Genomic DNA, 20112 nt, shown 5'->3' with positions numbered 1-20112 from the left:
AGCTCCCCCACCACTGCTTGCTAACTGGACACTGCTGCCTGGCTCCCGAGGAGACGCTGCCAGTGGAGCTGCTCCTGATGCTGAGTTCTGTGGTGCACTTTTGTGCAATGTAGTTACCCACTGAGAGCACAGATCTGCAGAGCTAATCTCTGTTCTTAATTTGCCATTAAGGTTTATTTTCAGCAAATTATTCATAAACTCCATAGCACAGCTGTTCCACATTAATCTCTTCCTTCTTGCAATTTTTTCTTTAACAAGAGGCAGTTTCTCTCTATTTTTGTTGTTGTTGTTACAGAGCCAAGTACAAGAGACAGGTGGGTGACTTGAGAAATTGGAGTAGGGAGGGAGTCTTTGAAGGTGATTTATACCCAGCAAGCATTTGCAGGGGAGTTGAGGAAGGGAAACCTATCCCGAGATAGGTCCCGAGACCTCTCCCTTGTGCCAGGGCATGTCAGGGTGTTTGCTGGAGCTCAGATGTGCCAGCCTGATCTGAGGTCTGGGGAGAGAGGGCTCAGCCCAAATCAGCCTGCCAGGTTCATCACTAACAGCTGTAAGGGCCATGCACAGCCTGTCCCATTTCCTTCTCCAGCGACAAGAGGAGAATATGCTGAAAGTTTCCTTAAAATCAGATTAGTACTCTGTTGGGCAGTGCATTCTTGTTTTGCAGGGTAACGGTGTAAAATTAAGAATTTAGTTTTAACTTTTTAAATTAAGCCTATGTGCAGCTACAATCTCATACACTTGAAGGCAGCACAGAAGCTTTCTTCAGTGGAGCTGAGCAGCCCCAATCCATTTGGATGGGGCTAGCCCCTTGTTAATAGGGGATATTTTGTAAGCGTGTCCTGGTCCTGTCCTTCGCAAAGCTCTGACAAAGACACAAGAAGACAATTCTATAATACCAGTGTCAGGTTTGCTATTACCCGGCCAACATTTCTCTAAAAAACAGACCTCAGTATTGTAAGCCTTACCTATCAACAGAGGCAGCCCTCAGCCCCAGTTCATATACTTCTTCGCAGTGACCACAGGGCTCAGTTTTGTGGCTTGCTGTAGGTCTTCACAGCATCACCAGCAGAAGGTTCATTATTTCTAGCAGTGACTGATTCAGGAGCATTTAAAAGCTGAAATTCTCAGTTATGTTGATGGAAAGGGTTGCATATCAATTGAAGGCAGGGTACAGTCTCTGGGTGAGGAAGGTTTTTGAATCTTCCCAATGAATTCCTATTGAGCAGTTTTCTAGCTTTGGTGCATATTCTTTTCTGAGGGTACTGTGATGTTGCAATAGCTCATCAGTGTCGTATTCTTGCAAACAAGTTACACTGGTCTCTTAAACATTAAATAGGTGACTTGAATTAACCATTAACACAAGACAAATTGATGCCTTTGAAGAAACATAAAGCCTAATTTCTAATGCATGGTCACTATGTCTACGTACTTCTGAGCCTGTGGTTTGCAATTGCTATCCCCTTCCTCAGCCCAGTTACTCAGAAACATGTCTGAACTACAGTGATCTTTTTCAAAAAGTAATTTATTTTCCTGGCCAGTTCTATTTTTCCTTGTTAACAGGCTCTGAAATAGTCCAAAGCAGAAGGAGAATGGGCATTCAGTCAAAGCAAGGACTGCGGGAAATGTCAAACGTGTAAGCTGGTAAATGTTGCATACCTCAAGGTGGAGAGTTTAACACAGATGAGAACTGGAAAATACATACAGCCTCATTTTTCCTACAAATTTAAGACTGAACTCTTCTGACCCACACATCCTGTGTGCCATACCAATAGATGTAGCACTGTATTGGCAGTACTGAAACTGCAGGGGGAATATATGTCTTATTTGAAAATGTATCTTGGTAAAAATTAGTTTATCTATTACACTTTTTTTTTTTTATTCAATTAGTCTTGAGCATTCAATTTACATTTACCACATTCAGTAGCCTGAGATCCATTGCGTGTTTCAAATGCCTATTTTCCTGTTCATTAAATCCCATTGGAGTCTAAGACAGAGAGCCTGTAAGACATTCAACCAGAAATGTGTTGCAGTGTTATTTGAAGACTGGACAGCGGGAATGGGGCCTGGGAGCCATGAAGAGCCAATAACATTAAATTAGAACCAGAGTAGGAAAACACATCTGAGCAAATTTCAGGTCTGTGAGTTCAGTCTCCTCAAAGGACTGAAACCCTTGAAAGGTCCTTGGCTGGGAAAAGGGTGGTATTTTTTGATTTCTCTTGCCTCATTTGGCTGGGAAAACTCTGCACGGTAAAGGTTACTATTTTATTTGTTTATTTATTTCCCCAGTGGCTCCAAAGACAGAGATGCAAAAACAAAAGAAAAGGAAGAGAAGCAGATAGAGGCATATTGGAATAAGATGGTGTCATTGTAAATGGAGGAAGGATTAAGTTAGGAGGATGTCATGTAAAAGAAGAGTGAACAGGGAGACTAGAGCAGGAAAATGTCAGTGCAGGAAGGCAGAGACGTGGCCAGTGGTTTGGGGGGAAGCTTTGGTTTCACCCAGGTTTCTGGGAATTTTTCGTTGGACTTCTGTGGAGTTAACATTTCTGCCTGGAAACTTACTCTTTTAGCTTGTGGTGTCATGTTCTGAATCATAAGCAAGATGTTTTTTCTCACCTAAGCATAACTTGCAGAAACTAGTACCACTCCTCTCGTAAGTGGAGGTAATGAAGTAATCTTTAATATTTTTCTACCTACCCCTTCACTTCAAGGGTTTGATCTTTGCATCTGAACAACCAACTGAATATTGCATTCATGTGCTGTAACAGTGCCGCCTGTACAGGCCTGTATGAAGATCTACAGGCGGGGAAAAGCTCACTTGTTTACTACCATCTGGCTCTGTGTTTGATACAGAGTTGGGAAGCATAATCTGTAAGCATAAACTGGGATAAAAGTGCTTCAAATATTTTCTTATCTTAGATCTGTTCCAAATTTTCAGTGCCTATGAGAACAACAACAACAAAACAAAACAAAACAAACAACAAAAAAAACAGATGTCAATTTTGTTAAAGTTAATGAAAAACTGTGTTGCAGGTACTGTTTTAAGTCATATGTCTCTACATGTGTTAGCTAAATAAAATGAATCATTTAATTACAGGCAGTAAGAGAAGCTCGAAAGAGACCAAAAGTCCAGTTTGAGCCATTGCAAATGAAACTTACAGAATTTCAAAAATTTTGTATTCTTCATGCAACTTCAATTATGCTATACCACACTATTTTTTATTCATCTTGTTATTCTAAATCAAAGGGCTCATAGATCTGGAATGTTGTAAACAAGGAGAGACCTACCAGAGAAAACAAGATCTGTCCAGAGTACTTGTGGAAACGTGGATTTCTCTGACATTCAGGAGAATTGGTTTCTGAAAAGGAAGTTAATCTATAGTTTGCACTGGTATTGCAGAGCTTTTACTGGCTTGTAATTTCTCCCTGGTAAAGAGTGCAGGGTCTCTGGAGGGGTGGTCCATGCTGAAATCAGTGGGCTTTGGGGCGAAGGGCAAATGTACAACTGGGAGCTGGAGGTCTTGAACAGTTTTTTCTGGGTGGTCTCAGCTGAACAACCCCAAAAGGGCCAGATTTCACACTACATCCAATACTGAAGCTTCTCTTAGGGCTGCTCTTTGGTCTCCTATATGTCATTCACAGTTACAAAAAAATGGGTCCCTGGTCATGTTGCCAGATACTTAAGCAGGGTTACTAGGATTAACAATATATGGCAAATTAAGTTTTCCTGCTGAAACTGCAAGCTCCTGCACAGCACAGGCAGTATGAGCAGAAACCCCTCTATACTTTCAGAAAATCTGATGAACCTGCAGCCCTGATATTGCACCCAGCTGCCACAAAGACACACTGGGAAGAGGTGCTGTTCCTGGTTCATCTAAAGATGTTGCAAGCACCATATGCAGTATTATGCTGGGGGATTTGCAGAGACACACTTTCTTTGTAAAATACACATTTTCTAAAAGACAATATTTTTCCCCTGAATTGCAAATAGCCTTGGTCAGGCAATTGCACAGGGTCTGGGAGAACTGCTTTATCACCCTGCTGCATTTGACTTACACCAAGAGTTTGAGTGGAAGGTCAAACATCCAAATTACTGCTCTGTGAAGACAGTGGTTTTTGTGAAAACATCTCCTGAAAGTACTTTTGTTTGATCTTGATGAGGAATGGAAAATCTTTGAAATCTCAGATGACCTTCAGCCTAAAATTGTACCCACTGAGGGTATAGCAGCTTCCCTATAGGAGCTCACCAAGTGGCAAAGCAAGACCTTTCCCTTTCTTCATGCAAATAGAGTCTTTCCTGTCCGTTTCTGTAAATCAGAGCAGAGTTGAATTTCTTCATGTAAAATGGAAGTAATTTTCTTTTGACACAAGTTTATTCTGATGTAAGGGCTAATTGATAGCTTGCAGGGCACTTGTGTTTTCCAGGCTGTTGGTTTTGCTCTAAGCACAGATTTACTCAGTGATGAGAATATTTTGACAACTCTGCCTATCTGTGCTCAGGAACTGCAGTTTGGTGTGAATTTTCTGGGTGTGTTGACCCAGTTTTAAAGCCTAAAATGAGCATGCTCTAGATTAATATGGAAATACTGTAGTTGGCAAAATAAAACAAAAAAAGGGGTAAATAAGCAAAAGTACAGTACATTCTGCACAAGAACTTTCAGGAGAAGTTTTGCTTAGCTGGCAGCAGCGTGTTTTTGTCCTTGCACGTTCTCCATGAGGCATTTGTTAAAAAAATTGTTTGATCCAGCTTGCAGAAACGTCATTCTGACCCACTTGCATGTCCCCATGACCACCTCTTTCCAGCAAATCCCTGCCTAGCTCTAAAACACAAAATGAAAAACACAAAAATGTCTAAAAAATGTCTAAAAAACACAAAAATGAACATGTCAAATCAAACAGAATTAGTTTTGAAGAGAAGGCACATGTTGCTGTATTATTTCTTTGCCTTTCTGAATCTAATAAATGTCTCATTTAGAATTCCCTCTCATTCATATTTGTGGTGTTTATTTCCACGTGCTTCTCAAAGCTTATTTTTAAGCAACTCAATGATCATTCTTTAGGATAAAGAAATCCTTTCTGCTTTTATGTGTTGTGTGAGCAGAGCTGGGAAGGCTGTGCTTGTTTTCTTTAGATGATATAACAAATTAGCTTCTTCCAAAATATTATGCTTTGGGAACTGTGATCGCAGGAAACCCAAGAGAATATTAGAATACATTACCAGAGCTCTGTGCAATACATACGTGCATGTTTATTGTGTACAGAGTAAAGGTTTAAGTAGAAACATTCCAATTGTTTTTACTGCAAACTCTGCTACCAATGTCTTTGTGCTGTCCACAGATTCACAATAAATAAATAAATAAATAAATGCATTTCATCTGCAAGAGTTGATTTTGGTGCATAATTTGAATGTGGAAAAGTATTTATATGGATTATATGCAAAAATAGAAAATAAGTTCTGTGCTGCTCTCTTATATTTTTGTGATATAAAATCTGGCTATAACTAAAAGTGCATTTGCTTAATAGAGAATTATTATCTCTTTGCTTCACCATTTCTCTCTTAGGTAAAATTAGCTGGGTTGTTATGCCATGAAAATGTATCTGAAAGGATAAGCATGGTAAGCCCATTTGTGTGCCTTGTGATCCCGTAGAGCAGTTCCTTGTCCTTTGTTCTTCATTGCCTTTTGGCTCTTCTTACTGATGAGCACACAAGTCATTCTATTGCTGTTAAATGTGAATTCACCTTGCTCACTTTTTATTCTAGTAGATGGTGGAAAGATCATACGGCTATCTGCTCACAGTTCCTCCCCAGAGGCTCTTTGTTTGGGCAGAATGAGGAATAATAACAACAAGCAGAGCTACCACAAACTGGATAGTTCTGTTGTATGATGGCAACCTATTACTGGTTGAAGCAGGTAATTATGATGCTGAACACAGCTCAGAAAGCTAACGTGTTGGCATCAGGTTTAATTTTAAAATAAAACCTCATCCACAGTATGTTCTGTATGCAGAGGAACTCTGCTATTTGCATTTGCTCAAGCCAAAATATCAAATTTGGATCAGACTTCCCTTGCATTGAGATAATGAGTGTGGGATTTCACATCTGGCCTTTCGAACTGGGCTCCGTTTTGTTAAGGCACCAGCAGCAATTTCACTTTTTGAATAAAACCATCAGAAATTGCTTACCAGAGTTTTGCAGCATGGTGAATAGCTTCTTATGACTTCTAACTTTGGCTTGATGGGTTTCCTGTTCATGCCGTTAGCTTTTATAATGGAGGGAGAGTCTAAAATGACAAAAAGAAGCAAGGAAAAAAAAAATCTTTTGGCAACTGCAAGCTGTATGAGCATTCAGACCGCCCCAAATGTGGGTGTCTGCAGAGTTACTGCAGAGAACAGCAAAGCTCATAAGCAGATTACTGAGTCATGAGCATGTTTCGAATGTGATTACAAGCAGAGAGACAGAATTAGTCTTTGATTTCCATAAAAAATTAATGAGAGAGACAGACAGGGACAGAGAAATTGAAGAGTTCACTTGGTTAATTTTCTAGCCAGCAGCTATCATTAATGTTCCTCTTATTTAGCAAAGAAAGATACTAAATCTATATTGGTTATGTTGGCCAAGAAAAACTATTAGTGTGCTAGAGGTTTACCTGCAGGCAAACTGTCAGCAAATTGAAAAAGCAGCAACGTGTCATTTTGGGACATTTTGATGCATCTTCCACAAGTGCAGTCAATTAAGAGCTCCTCTGGAAATTATGTTTATCTGATGTGCTCCTGTGAAGTTTTGCCTTTGTGTGAGGACTGGGGGGACTGGTTCTTTCTCTTAAAAGCAGAGTCAAGTTGTGTTTTATAAGGATATTGTTTAAGTTATGCACTGTTACAAATCTGCTGAGACGATCACTTAATGCTACAGATGCATCAAGTGCAACACCTCTAGGCTATCATTTTATTTCTTTTAATAATAGCTGCAGGGCAGCTTATAATTGATATAATACAATCCTAGTAGTGGGACTCTGAGACAGGATAGTGTGGTTCATGCCCCTTTCCATGGATTCTGTTTTGAATCTACCAAGGCCTATTTACTGATTTTAATCATTATTTAACTACACCTTGCATGAACCATGATTCCTAAACTCTAGCTCAAGGCAGCCAAAACACCACCATTTAGCAGAAATGTCTACCGTTCCAGATCATTTGTGAGGAGCAAAGAGTTCAAATGCTGTTTTATACAAAATGGAACTAGCTTTAATTTGCACAAAATGTCAATGAACATTTTTGCAGAGATTTCTGATCAAGACCTAATGTCCAGCACTTACACTGTTTACAGACGTTTAAATGAGGAAATGATGAGTTCAGTCCCCACTTAAGCATAATTCCCAACAGAACAGTGGAAACAGTGCTTTAAAAGGAGCAATTACCCTCACTACAGAAGAATTTGTTCCTATAGAAAATGGCTTTGAAAGTTGTGTTTTTGAATTGTTTTCAACTTTTTTTTTTTTAAAATCTTGCAAAATGTTGACTGTTGATGGAAGACATTAAAATTGTTATAAATGGATCTTATGGTAGAAATGGGCAAGTCTGGCTGGAAGTTTTCAACAGATATATTCCCTGTATAATAACATGAATATTGATTCAACTCCAGGAAGGAATTATTTAGTACAAGGATATTAATGTAGTCTAGTGGATTGCATGAATGTAATACAGGAAAACTCTTGTCCACTGTATGTGGGGGGGAACAGCTCGATGTAGTAAACAAAGTACTATTCCTTTAGACACATTACAGAATTATTGGCAGTTAAGTCACATATTTAGTTTTGCTTTTATATTCTCTGTTATGATAGTGTTTGCATCAGCATCTTTGTGCTACAGAAGTTCCATAAATAATTCATGCCTTTATTTAAATAACTGTGGATTTATTTCCAATTGGCATAGAGAAGTCCTTTATTTTCTGTATCATTGTGCACAGTTGTCATACTAGCCTCTTATTTCAAAATGTTTGTGATTCACTCAGAACACATCAGTAAATCAAATTACAGCAAACTTAGCCTGAAATTTAATTAGATGATCAACAGTCCTAGTTCTCTACTTTCCAAATACAAAGTATCTCATTGCAGACCGTTTACAAGGCCTTGTCTCTGTACCTGAATCCATTATTCTTGAAACAACATAGCAAAACATTAAAAAGTCCTATTGGTTGACCTCTGCTGAATAACAGTGGACCTTGAGAGTCATTCTGGATTAGTTAGTGTTGTGTAACTCATCTTAGCAAAGCTGCATTGAACATAACTGTCCTTATGGCTCTCCCTGCTCTTTAATCCTTCCCCTTGTAGTCTTGGCCAGCCTCTGGCCATAGGGTCCATCATGATGGGTGGTTGTGGGGTATACATTTTATTCTGGTTTTCTTTGAAAACTAAGCCCATAAAGTCTTCAAGTCGACATTGTCCCCTTGCTCATGGGAGAATGTGCCAAAGCACCCAGAGAGGCCTGGGCAGGCTACCTCCACCCCAATCCTGACCTCCTTGGGGTTGAAGGGAATGGGAGAAAAGACACTTGCAGGAAGGAACAATGACATCCCTGTTTTTCCCTGCAAAATGGATCTGTTGTCCCTGGATATGCAACAGAATGAATCATCTGAAGAAGCTAGATCACCCCTTTCAGCCATCCCTCTATCTTCCAGGGACTTCTCACGTCTTACCATCAGAGCATTCAGGTACACAAGTTAAAGCACCACTTCTCGATTTGCAAAATACTTAGTAAAAGAATGCCTTTTAGTAGACCTTGAGAAAATTTGGATCTAATTTAGCAGAACTTGAAGCATTCTGTAAAGAACCACATGATCAAATAATCTCCAAGGTCAGCAAGCATGGCCCTGGGAGACAAAGAATTCACTTAGTTATGTGAAGAGAAATGAAATGGGTAAATTAAAACAATCAAATGTGGGGGGCAGCCACTACCACAAGCAGCACTTTACAGTTGGAACATGGACTGCTTAAATTCATGTTATTTATTGCTGAACTGGAAAAATATATGTGTACGTGGGTTAGAAGTTTGCATTTGATAAAAAATTCAAAGACATGCAGAATAAGTTAGAACAGAACAGAAGCATGGACAGGAAAAGAGTTAAGCAGCTCAGCTTAGAGACATATGAAGAAATGCAAATACCCAGGGAAAAAAAAAAGGAAAAAAAAAAAAAAAAAGATGGACATGTGCCTTGAGTTCATATTTCAAGGCCCAAAAAGAGCTCAAGAGAAAGTAGAAACCCTGCTGACCAACCTGTGAGTAGCAAATGGTCTTTCAGTATATTTAGTTTCACTAATTTCCAGGGAAAAACAACACAGTGGCTAGGATTCTCCCCAACTTTCTCTTCAAGTTTTTTGTTTATGGGTGAGTTGCAATTTTCTCTATAGGTCATTTCAGAAATTTTCTTTAAGGTCCTTTGTAAGCATTAGACTGTAAACCTTTCCTCCGTCAGCTGGAGAAATCACCAGGCCCCACCAGGCCCTTAGACCTCTTCATTTTTTCAATATCTGTTACTTTAACAGGTTCATTCTGTGTGGAGAAGCACATGTAATACAACAACAAAAACTGAACACTCACTATTTAAATGTGACTATTGGCTGCACACAACTATATTTAAATTCTGTTTTCTGGATTGAATTCAGTGTGTAGTTCAGATTTTTTGCCTTCCTCAAAGGTGTGGAAGTTTCAGAGCCCTCAGAGTCACCATCTTGCTGTCTGCAGCTTACAGAGCTGATGTGAAGTTCTGGGAACCCCATTCTCGTGGTGCAAGCCAAGCTGCTCTGCTCAGGAGAGATACAGGTGCTGCACCAAGCTGACATAGCCCTGGCTTGATACACTTTCAGGTAAACATTATATTGAGCTAATAAGGAAAATAGTCTTCGGAAATGTTATCTAAATCCTACATTCAGTCTTCTGAATTGTAGATTTATTGATTTATTGATTAGTTGTGCACAGTCTGTCTGCTCCTCCACTACTAGAGGTATTATAACTTCCCTTTCTCTGTTAAAATCCTTAAGCTGAAATATGTCAAATGGTCTAAGCCACAGTTATATATGCCATAAGCACATCATATATAGAAAAGAATACCAGTGTCCCTTGTTTGTCTAACAAAGGCTAAGTTTAACCTTCAGGGTACAGTGCAAAGAACATCTGTTTGTTTAGATTTCTAGCCTGGGGGCTGAGAAGCACAATTTGTATTGAGGACCTCTAGCTGACATTTGCTAACTTAGTTTGCATACATTTTAATGTGTTCTTTTGTACCCAGAGGCAGTTGTTTAGAGTATAATGTGATAGGATGTAAATGTATATATGGCCAAATCATTATTCCTCCAAGTTATCCCTGCTGGAATATGAAGGAGAAAATTAGTTTTGGAGATCCTAAAATCCCCAGACGTTACCAAGGCCCCAGGGATGTGGAGTTGGACACACTTGAATTCAGTGGCACATGGAGACAAAGAAAGGAGAAAGAGTAAACCTGGCTGGTCTTAGCCTTTCACTGCATTCGGGAGCAGATGTTGTTGGGGAGCAATAGGGGATGCAAGGGCTGCTTTCTGTGTCAGTGGCCAGGCTCACAGCTCATCTCTTGCTAGCTGATGCTGTGTAGTTTGGGGGCTGATTGACGAGGAGCAAATAGTTTATGACAGCTCAGAGCAGAATCTTGCAGTATTGTTTTATGTAACACTGGGTTATGATGGTCACTTACTCTTTAATTAAAATCTCTATACCACATGAAGATGAAAGGAGGATAGGCTATGGAAAAGGACCTCCAGGAACAGTGGTAGGTTGCAAAAATGTGTGCACTTCCTACTTTGCAAATGATTCAGGAGGGAGTCTGTGTACCTGGGCATGAAGGAGATAAAAGCACTGTAAATGGGTACTCTCAACAGGTCTGAACCTCTCCTGTCTGTGTGGCTAGGTGACCAGACCTGTACACTATGCCCATGCCAAATGTAACTGCAATAGCTTCAAGCCATACACTGACTACAACACTTTGGACAGAGGACATTGCTACCATGTGTGCACAGGCTGCACCCCTGCTTGCTGGGGGACACGTGGCCACACAAGTTGACAGAGTCCCAGGTCACTCCATGAGATTCCTCTGTCCCATCCTTGCTGTCCCATCCTTGCTGTGTGTGGTTCCTTATCTACCAATGCAATACTGCATGAAGCCTGCAAAGAAATGCATGTTTGCAAGAAAAGCTTATTTCCAGTAGAAATTATTCTAAAAATTCTTGGGAACATTTTTACTGTTGTTATGATTGTAAAGAGCTTCACTTAATGACATCTAAATATGGGGGTAAACTTCAGCTGATGGCATCTCATTAAAGCCAACAGAATAAAAATTCAAATGTGAATCTTCCTCTAAGTGTTTATTTAGCAGCAGGAGCCTATTATCTTCTGTGACAATGTTATCTGCCAGTGCCTGTGTATCTGTACCAAACTGAAGATGGATACATTTAAGCATAGAGGATTCGGAGTGTTTTTGATGTTCAAGATAACCAACAACCTGTTTAAAGTATCAGTGTAGTTTACTTAATGAAGTTAAATATTCAAATATGCTTCTTTACTGTTAGGATTATTGCACCTCAGAAACAAAATGTGGGCTTCTTAACAGCAGGTGCTGTACATAGCTTAGATAGAAATTGGTGTGTCTGTTTATCTGTTCACAGGAGTGTACATGGCCTATACCATCTCTCCCCTGAAGCACTTCATATTTCTATAGTAGCACTCCTCAAAGATGAAAGGAAGCTGTCACTGTGTCCATTGTCAATTGTTTTCCTTCAGAAAACATTTAAATGTCAAACTCTCAATTCTGTTCCTTTGTGGGGTTGATCCCGCTGGAACAGACAGCCCCTTGCTTTCTGTGTGCTGCTGCAATTGTCCAGAAAGTGTACTGGGAATCTTGAAGGGATGGAATGTCTGTGTCCCCATATAGGTTCTTAGGAAAAGGCAAGATATTGTTTAGGAACCATACACCTCTTTGAGGATGATCATCTGCAGTGGAGCTGTCTATCCTCCAGCACTAGCTGATTAGGAAAAAAAAAAAAATCACTAACAACAAAAAAACACTCTTGCAGGGCAGGGGCACTGCTTTGCTCTCCATTACAGCTCAGAGGGATCTCTGCTTTCCAGGGCAGAAAATCTGCCTTCATGGTCTTCCATTTCACAGCATGTGTCTTTGTGGGAGTTTCAAAAATGCACAGCTGAGCCAATGCAGTCACTCAGGCAGTATGTAAGTTTTACATACAGTAAGTCAATGTACTGCTGCCTTTAGGGCCCCATGGCCCTTGAGGTGCATTTCATCGGCTCTGTATACATTTCAGTATCACTCAATAGGGTGAAAGCTTATCATCATTAATTATGGAGGTTTATGTTGGCAACCACTTAGTTCCTATGGTTACATCTCTAAGAAATTGTGAAAGAGGCACTTCAAGGCTCTGGGCAGAGAAACAAATTGACTGTTACAGAATTCATGAATGATAATAACTCATTTACTTATAATGCTAATAAAAACTTGGTGTAAAATCATCTAGTGCAGCCTTAGAATGTGTAGGGTATTTAAAGGTCAGCACTGCTCTTAACTCTCCATTAAAACCCTCATATTTCAATAATGCATCCCAGATAGCAATTACAGTGTTTCAGAGTATTCACTTAGTGAATCTATAATCTGGTCCATTCCATAGGGCTGCTCTGCATGTGTCCTGCTTGGCACCACAGCACACTGGAACACTGGTATCAAGCTCCTTGTTCCTGGACACAATAAAGCTGTGCCATGCGAACAACAGAAAATGTCTTACTGTATCATAAAGCACTTTGGGCTATCACAGGATCCCAAATGGAATGGTGCTCTGTGGCAAATAATCTGTGATTTCTGTAAGGTCACCCCTGCTACCCCACACCATCGAGGCACCTGAGTCCTTCTGGTTTTTGAGTTGTTTACCCGGCTGCTGTTCTCATTATCCCTTCTTATGGTTTCCAGAGCTACTGGGTCTTGGAGTATCTGCTTTGTGCTACAGTTCTTCTCTCTCTCCCTTTTCCCTGTATTTACGTTAGGCATGCCTGTTTTTCATTTTATTACCTGTTCTCTGCTGCCTTATGTGCAAGCAGGCACGCACCAGGCTTTTCACTATTTTAGGATGATATACCACTCCCTGTCCTATTTGTCTCATCAGCACATGTAGCAGGTTATTTTTTCACTCTTTCCCTGCACAGATCTTGCTTTGGCTACAATAAAAATTTTGATTCCTTTTCTCTATCTTGCTTCTTTTCTACCTTCTCCCTTGAGAGCTGGCTTTCCACAACAAACCCTGAATGAGGGAACATCCTCTGTTTCAATAACTATGTTTTCATCTTTTCAGTATTGCTACTATGGAGCTGATGTATCCCCACATTTTGCTTTTGTCCATTATCAATGTGTACAAAGCAGAGACTTTCCTCAACTGCCCATGGTGATGATGCCCTATGGCTGCTGTTAGTTTAGGGCTTACCAATATGCACAGGTCACTTTAAATTATTCCTCCATCATTCCAGGCGTGGGATGAATCAAGATGAATCATGCAGTGATAGAAGTAATTCCTCCCATCAGCTGAACAATGAATCAGTTGCTATTTTTCTCATAATAAATATGCCATTTTCAATGTGGTACTAAGTAGCGTTCCCTACTAAAACCATGAGGTTGAATGAAGTGGTCAGTTTGTTACAAGCTTGCAAAATAATACACAGAATGAATTTCATCAATACAGCCTTCATGGTAAGCAAATGGTGTTTAATAATTTGGAGGAGGAAGTCTGGATCCAAATCAGGAGGTATCTGAAAACACCATCCTCTAGAAATCTATGAACAAGCTGTTGCTTGAGATGGGAAAACAGGCCCATAACATACCAAATTTCCTAAAGTCTCTGTAGGCTCTGAAAGTAAACCCAGGACTCAGTTCTGCACTGCATGTCTGACAGTAGGTGTTGCTATCTGTTGGCAACACTGTGTAATATATATATATATATAAGAATATATATATAAATATATAAACACATGTATATTTATATATAAATAATAAAATATATTTATATGTATATGAAATAACAACAACAACAAAAACAGAGATTGTTCCTTAAAAATACCCATAAAAATACAGTGCTACCTGTAGTGATCTTAATTGTATTTGAAGTTTGTTTGTTGTATATTTAATGCATCACCTGTGATTCAGCATTAGTGTTGGGAAAATGTTACTTCTTTCTGTCCCTGGGCCAAAACCAAACACAGACTCTTTTGAGATAAGAATGTAAAGCCTGGAGATGCTCTGGGCAGCTTGTTGCTTGTTTTCTGTCACTGCAAATTAGAAAGCTGTGATATGGAGGGAGAGGAAGTACCATACTGATGTGGCGAAGTTGTGCTGTTGGGAGTGTGGGGTGGCAGAAGGATAACCTTGTGGTTGGGCCAAGGAACGGAACATCAGATTGGGCTTGGAACACTCAGTCATGCATCTCCTAGAGACACCCACAAATTTTACTTTTTGCTGCTTTGCCGCCTGAGAAATAGCAGCAGGCTCACAGCATGCACTTCTCCAGAGCTCTCCTGGATGGAAGGTGCTCACACAGCAGTGCCAGCAGACATCACATGGAGGAGGAAAGTTGGTGAGGTGAGTCCCAAGGCTAAGGGATCCAAATGGTTCCATCTCTATTCTTTATTTTAGGCACTCATTCTCTTCTGGATGCAAAATAGTCACATTTCTTTACGCCTTGACCCGTTTGGGAAATGCCCTCACCTTCTAGGTTTAAGGCTGAGTGATCTGCAGCACAAACAGGAGCTTTTGCCCTTTTTTCATTATGTCACTTCCAGTGTTAGCTAAATAAAGAAAACCCTTGCTTCACTTAAATTTAAAATGACACTAAATCATGATTCAAACTTGAATTGACATTTATCCAGTTAGCTGATGTTTGCCAGAGATTGAAGGGACTCATAAATACAGTTGTCTACATGTCTCAGGTGCATTTCTAAGTGTTTCATGACAGTTATTAAGTGCATTAATTCTTCTGATGCTAATTTCTGTGTAGTGCTGATGAAAAATACATTTTTTCCCAGGGAGTTGGCACTTGGCAAATATCTCGACGGCAATAATTTAAAGTATGAACTAAGTTTCTGTTGCCATGGTTTTCTTCTCCACCGATACATGCAGTTACAGCTAGGTAGCAAGGTAGAGAAGCAAAACCACAACCCAGATCACCTTGGTGCCTGAAATACACTCCTCTCCTGGCTCTCTCTTTCAGTTTGCCCCACCAGTGCTCTTGCACCTTGTCATTCCCTGTACAAAAAATGTGTTCTTACATAGTCTCCCAGACCTGGGAGGGCTCTGGGCCCCTGAGAAGAGGGAGGAAGAAAACAGATTTTGCTGAGGAGCATCAGCGCGCTTTCCCATGCCTTTCCCTCAGTCATCATTTTGCAACACAAACCTCACCAAAACTACATCCCTCTTCATCACCCACCATGTAATGAGGCTAAAAGCAAAGTGGTTGAACTTGAAACAAAAGGGTAGTAGGTTCAGTGTTTGATGCTCTCACATTGTTTAAGCTCCCTGAGGCTTCCCAGAGATTTTAGAGGGAGGGCCCAAAAATTCAATGGATTGACTGAGCTGTGCCCTGCAGCGGGGGTTTGGCTAATGGACCCAGTTATGTAGAAACACCTTGCTGTTTCCCAAGGGGAGATGCCTCAGGGTGGCAAACAAATGCTGCTGTTTCCAAAAGAGTCAGGAGGAGCCATGGGGATAATAGTAGTCAGAATGCGTCCATAGATTCTGGGTCAAAGTAAAATATAATTTGACAGGACTTTCTGCTACGCCTGCAGTCCTTCAGCTGTAGCTTCATGCCAGTCCCATATGCCAGCAGAGCTCTTCACTGGCTGTTACATGATGAGCAGCTCTGGTTGAAGGAAATGTAAGTCCTCAGGACTGCTGCTCAGATCTTCCACGAAACACCGATGTTGTTATCAGCTAAATTTGGATAAGATCACAGACAACACATGGAAGCAAAATTTACCAGCTTCCTAACCACATCTTGCTATGTAAAGCCATAATGACAGCTATCTTGATCCAAGTTGAGCAAGACCTTAGGATTGTCTACTGGCTTGTACAGCTGTGCAGGATCCTCTATCACATCTTTTCTCTCATCTCTCAGCTCTGTCTTCTGCTCACTGGAGCAGGTGGCCATCGTGTATTCACCACTGTTTTCACAACTGACATCTTGTCCTGCAGTTACACATAGAAAACTGAGAAGTTAGTATGTGCATAATTTTTACTGATAATCTCATAATAATAATAATAATAATAAAAAAAGTAATAATAATGGAAATTGATTGCATGGCTGACCAGGTCTGTGCTGAGTTTCTCTCTTTGATGGACCAGAAATAGCTCTCTGCTCTACAGCTAGAGACAAAAAACTTTCTCACTTAAAAGAAAAACTACATATAAGTTGGTTTTTCTCTTTCTTTCAAATTGCACATCTATCTTCACTGCTCTATATAATCACAGTTCTGTCTGTTTTTCTGTCAAAATTTTCTTATTTTTTTTGTTTTTATTAAGGAAGGTTTTTGTAGCTATTTTTGTTTTAAATGATATATCAACTAAGAATTTCCAGCATCATTTTTAGCCCATCTGAATAAAGTTAAATATTCTCTTTGAAATGTAGAAATACCATTTTCTGAATCAAATGGAAGAAAAGTCATTTCTTTGCACTAATTCAGAGATACGTCCTCTCTCTGAAGCAAATAGCAATGATGCAGTTACAAACTTTCAAGTCTTATGATCTATATAATGTTTTACTAAACAAATTTCAACACTTTCACCTAGAAAACACAAAACAAAACACTTCTGAGAGTCGAGGCAGAGCACAATAATAATTTAATTAATTAATTATTTTAATTAATAATAATAATTTAAATCACATTTTTTTCTGGAATTTTTGGGAGCCTGTGCTGGGCTCCTTTAAGATGCTGCTGCCAGTCTTCTCCCAGGGGTCCAGTTCAGCCTGTAAATATTCCTCACTCCAGCATCCTTCCAGACCTGGGCATTATATTTGTTACTGCATCTAAAGCAAGTTCTGAGCTGGGCAACTGGAGATTTCTGCTCCTCTGGCAGCCCAGGACTGCACTGCTGTAGTATCCCCCCTGCTCAGAGATTTAGGGACATGGTAACAACCAGCTGCTCCTGGAGGTGCTCCTTTTATCCGTGTTTTAGTGGAGCCAGGCCCTGGTTTAGTGTAGTGGGTACCCTGGGCCCTCACTGAATGAGGAGTTTGCAAGTTCAAGCCCTTGTAGAAAGACTGATCATGTATTCCACCTGTGTCAAGACCTCCACTGAAAAACAGCATGTAAAAATATTACCAGGAGAGATTAAAGAGGCCTAATCTACATCAGTCGAAGCAAACTCATCCTGCTCTAGACTGTGCTGGGCAGAAGTGCAAATGGGAGGCGCTGGTGCGCAATTGTGACCAAGCTACAACTCTTCTTATGACAGCCTCAGAGTCCCGTCAGGATTACAGCATGGGGCTGCTAAGTGATTTGGTGTTTATTTATACGCATAGGGCTTGATTTAAGTACAGCAGCTCAGCAGCAAAACTACCATTGATTTATGGTGTGGGCAAGAGGTCGCACTGAGATACACTCTGTGACACGTGGATTTGCAGCCTAAACAGAAAGTAGAAGGAAGGGAACTGATCTGCATAGTTGCAGGTGTCTGGCAGCTAATATATGATACCTACTTATCTCATTATCTACAATAAATCTTTTAAAAGTTTGATCACAGTGTCCTGATCATATTTTTTTCAAAGAATGTTCATTAATTCTTTTTTTTTTCTTGCACTCATATGCTACTGTAAAGTAAAAAAAAGCGTTACAGCTCTTTTACTTTAAGTAATGACAATCTATGCCTCATACATTATTGAATGCTCCTATTTTTTTCCCAGTGAGCTATTTTTTTTCTTATTTTAATATCTCCTGATCTTTGTAAAGTTAATTCCCTTGTCACTAACCCATATAAGTACTGACCTCAGAATTTTAGAATAGCCTTGGAAAAAAATATAGTAGCTTAATTCACATCACCATTGCTAAAGTCTCAGTGCATTTCCATTATAAAAACCCAGTTGCAGCAGGCTGGACTATATAGATTAGTGCAGACATGTTCAGCTTTCAGGAGGGAATTTATTCTTAGAAACTGGGTCACAGAATTTGGTTTGGCAGGAATGACCCAAAGTAGCTCTGGTAAAAACAGAAAATTTGCAAGGCAGCTCATTAACTTAAACAATTAGTTTAAAATATGCTTTATTTTAAAAGTATGAATAAAAGTTCATTAGCTAAGTTATCTAAAGGTGAACTACATGGGTGAAGTAAACAAAGGGGAACAGTCCAGAAGCCAGAAAACAAAGAAAACTGCTGTACAGATTTTTTTAATATTCTTTTCCTGTCTTGCTTCCTTAACTCTTCATAGTGTTAGCAAAATTGGATCTTTCTCAATATTGTATTTCTTTCATGCAGTTAGCTTTGATGCTGAAGAAAATGAGCTATAAATTACGCTTCTGGCTGATGGAGTTGGGCTCTGAGCCTCCATGGATGCAGACCTCCATGAGACAACTGTTCAGAAGACCTAAAAATAAACACTCAAGTTCAAATCCTGAAGTTCTTTGCTTTCTTCTTGCCTTGCTCAAAGAGATCTCCAGGGCATCTGTAGGTAATATGAAGGCACAGCAGGGGTTCCGGGATGGCTTATTTTCCCCTTCACAACGAGGGCAACATGACCACAAAAATCCTGTTCTGCTTGTGCGCCTTCCCAGTGCCTGGATCTGCTTGTTTGAGAGTATAGTAATTGGGCTATTCCTCTGAGATGTTCAAGTACACAACATTTGTGAACACTTGTCAATTAACTTTTTCCTTTCAAGAACTAATGACTCTAAATAACACCTTGAGCACTGCACTGCATTTTTTCCATGCCAGAGCGGAGGGCTTGCACTCAGCATGGCTCTAGATCTGCAAATACACCTGCTAAGATTAAGTCTGCAATGCTAAGCTTTAAACCCATCAATATTTATACAGCAGGCAGAATTCATATCAAACCTGTCAGGCAGAATCTGTCACTGTGATGTTTCTAAAAGGTTACCAGCCTCAAGGTGTCTGTTTTTCACTTATAAACAGGTTCTAAGATGAATCGCTTTACAATTTGCGTCTTAGTCTACGAGTAAACTGCCTGATTCATCATTGAATTAATACCTTTGCTTGGGTCCATCCACAGGTGCTGCTCCAGAACACATGATGAATAACAATCTGAATGATAAAGAAGATAAGCAGGAAATGTCTCCACATCAGAGAAAATGTCTGACTTGTTAGACTGTCATTTAAGGAAATTTCCATATAGAAGACAAACTTTCACAGGGCAGAACTGCACTCAGCAATGCGGTCTGTATTCTGCAGAACGTTCCCTTCACATCAGCTACAGTGGGAGCCTGGGGAACAGCACTGGTTCTTCTTTTAATATACTGAAAATCTTACTTGAACGTTGCTTCAACCATTATTGAAACTGCAACTGTTTCTCCACCCCTTCCCTGCATGTGCTCTCTTTGCCCAAAACTGGGCTGAGGAGTGGAGTTATTGGAGCCCTTAGGAAAATAAATAAATAAATAAATAAATAAACCAAACCACCACCAAAAAAAAAAAAAAGCCAGAAATGAGCCTTTGCACTTGCCAAATCAAAAGGGAAGATTCATAGCAAAATAAGAAAATAAGTGGCATGTCAGAGGAGCAAAATCTAGTATGCCGCAGGTGTTAAACACTACTTCTCTCCTGAAGCAGTATTATGTGACAGACACAGTGTCAAGGAGGAGGTTACTGAAGGTTTACAGAGAATCACATAACCTGGAGTGTCCTTTTAGTTCCTGTCACCTTTGACAAGCACTTTCGTCTCACTCCTCAGCATCCCTGCTCCTGCAGGAATGCCTGTCTCTTTCCTTTCATACTGAGACATGCAAACAAGGGAAGGGAAATTTTTCCTGTTGTATACGTTATGTGAGAAGGGGAAAACCATACAGGAGATTTATTTTGGAGAGCAGACTCACT

At 40.0% G+C, this 20112-nt stretch overlaps 1 long non-coding RNA gene across 1 annotated transcript; it reads left to right on the top strand.

The window, feature by feature from the left end:
• Positions 1-18546: 18546 nt before the first annotated feature.
• On the top strand, positions 18547-19697 carry LOC126913467 (uncharacterized). Its single transcript, XR_007708818.1, has 2 exons — positions 18547-18729; positions 19292-19697. It is a non-coding gene; the product is annotated as an uncharacterized LOC126913467 (long non-coding RNA).
• The last annotated feature ends 415 nt before the right edge of the window (positions 19698-20112 follow it).

Source organism: Cygnus atratus, chromosome 13 (assembly GCF_013377495.2).
Source record: "Cygnus atratus isolate AKBS03 ecotype Queensland, Australia chromosome 13, CAtr_DNAZoo_HiC_assembly, whole genome shotgun sequence".
Lineage (NCBI taxonomy): Eukaryota > Metazoa > Chordata > Aves > Anseriformes > Anatidae > Cygnus > Cygnus atratus.
This window is presented reverse-complemented; position numbering and strand designations above follow the sequence as displayed.